The following is a 2,146-nucleotide window of genomic DNA, read 5'->3' as shown; positions in this document are numbered from 1 at the left end:
ACATCTTGAAGAGGAAGCTAGGTAGACATAAGATTACAAAGAGAAGATAAAGATAGACTCTAGCTAATCAACTCTACCAACTACCGAAGATGATCTGGTGCGGCTGCCTCCTTGTCACGCACATAAAAATGTTGTTTAACATCCACAACAAATGTTGTTAGTGTGCGAAGGTTGTTAAGCTGACAAATGTTTTGAGGCATCCGCTCCAGATCAGAACATCCAAAAAGATAAAGATGAATGTTTCTGCTTGATTGTGTAGAGTGTAGCCCTCGCCCTCCTTGCCGCGTCGGATGCCGCCGCCGTCTTCGCCGCGGCCGACACTCACCGTCGGCGGACGCGCCGATGCCGCCGTTTGTCCCTCCTATGGTGCCTAGCCAAGCGTCTGCCGCGGCCCCGACACATGCAAACACAGGCTTGCACACACATTAGCAGTGCACAGACGAGCTGCTCAGGCTGGACCGAGCCAGAAGCAAAATGGGCCGAGCCTCCAAAAACAGGCTCCAACCAACGAGCCGCTCGGCTCGCTTTGGGCGAGCCAAAGCAAGCTCGGACTGAACTCGGCTCGTATTCAGCCCTAACCACCACCCTTAATTTTGTCTTGATAGGTTGTTGGATCTCAGGGCTAGCTCAATGGTCCTAAAAATTATTGTTTTAAATAGCCCGCTATAGCTCTGCTCCAGCACGCTATAGCATTTACAAAAGGGCTTGCACTAAGAGACATTGGTCCAAACAAATGAATAAACATTTTAAATAGCGCGCTATAGCATGTTATAGCGTTTAGAAGAGGTTCGGCGCTAAGAGGCTTAGCGCGCTATTTAAAACTATGCTAAAAACCCGTCAATTTGGGATGCTTCAGATTAGGAAACTGACTTAGCTAGCTAAGGAACAACCCTACGTCCTTATCACCTAGCTAAAACAATGATGCTTGATTATTCTCACACGATGTGTACATGTGCACAACTTACCGTTTGTCTTGCATCTTGGCCCTCGGTGTTAGGCACTGAAGATTGTTAAACTAATCAAGTTATAATATTATAAGCATCTTTTTTTTAAACGTCCGTCCAGTGTTATCCTTACTGTTTGGCTACTTGACTCTACTTAAGATCTGAAAGGCCAAGAGATCTGTACTTGCTAACATGCCTTTTGACTTGCCACATTTAACAGAGGTGCCGCGCTCGGGCTTGTTATGACTTTCGGACGCTCTTCTTTCCTACCTCAAAGCTGCCTTGTAAGTTATTTGAACTTCGTAATATCTCGTCTTACAAAAGATTTGCATCTTTATACTCAATGGAGAAGAAATTGCCTTTGTGAACAGGGCCAGAAAATATTATTGTCCTGTACTATTACTTTGCATCTTGTAAAATGTTAGGCTTCATTCCTATTCAGTATGGATTCTAGGATATATGATTGGATAGCTCTGTATATATCGGTGAGTTTGTATCAAAATTTATCTTGTTGCTGTTTCTGGTAGGGTCGTAGTGGTCTGCTTCTAGTTTGAAATTTCGTGGCGATGTTTCACCGAAATGGCGAAATAAAGTCTTCCTAGCATATACTTGTCTGCTAAGAACCTTCAATGTTGTTCCTCCACATCCACGCTAAGAACCAAAACTAGCAAATCGTAGCTACAATGGGCCAGGAACCATGTGTTCCTCCTTGATCTCTTCGCGCAAGCTCCAAGGAGTCTTATGCACTGAACATCGAAGACAAGATCAGGAACTAGCAGAGAGCCAGCAGCTATTTGGGCCTGTGCTTGATTATCTTTTGCCAAATAGTGGCGAGCCCTGACTTTGGCTTGCCTTAACATTAGCATGGCAAAAGTTGGCTACAGACGAATCAGACTCTTAGTATTGGATACCTCTACGGAAGGACGGGGAAATGGAGCAAAAGTATGTTTTGTAGTTTGAAGTTAATTGACTCAGATTGTAGTAGTGCATCCTAACGAGTTATCTTTTACTCCCTCCGTTCCTAAATATTTCTCTTTCTAGATATTTCAACAAGTGACTACATACGGAGCAAAATGAGTGAGTCTACACTCTAAAATATGTCTATATACATCCATATGTGGTAGCCATTTAAAATCTCTAGAAAGACAAATATTTAGTAACGGAGGGAGTACTTGTCTGCCATGGATCATGATGGTTGTAAC

General features: G+C 43.6%; 1 protein-coding gene across 2 annotated transcripts in view; it reads left to right on the top strand.

Annotated features, from left to right (window-relative positions):
• The first annotated feature begins 976 nt into the window (after positions 1–976).
• The window catches only part of LOC123162256 (protein ACCELERATED CELL DEATH 6), an 11,874-nt gene continuing 10,704 nt past the window's right edge, over positions 977–2,146 (top strand). Inside the window, exon 1 of one of the 2 annotated variants that reach the window (XM_044580031.1) lies at positions 977–1,228. The gene's annotated coding sequence lies outside the window, so the exon portion shown is untranslated. The remainder of the gene's footprint in view (positions 1,229–2,146) is intronic. The other variant, XM_044580032.1, reaches the window with a different exon arrangement.

The sequence above is a fragment of the Triticum aestivum genome, chromosome 7B, assembly GCF_018294505.1.
Source record: "Triticum aestivum cultivar Chinese Spring chromosome 7B, IWGSC CS RefSeq v2.1, whole genome shotgun sequence".
Classification (NCBI taxonomy): domain Eukaryota; kingdom Viridiplantae; phylum Streptophyta; class Magnoliopsida; order Poales; family Poaceae; genus Triticum; species Triticum aestivum.
The sequence above is the reverse complement of the archived record's forward strand: the minus strand, read 5'-3'. Positions and strand labels throughout refer to the sequence as shown.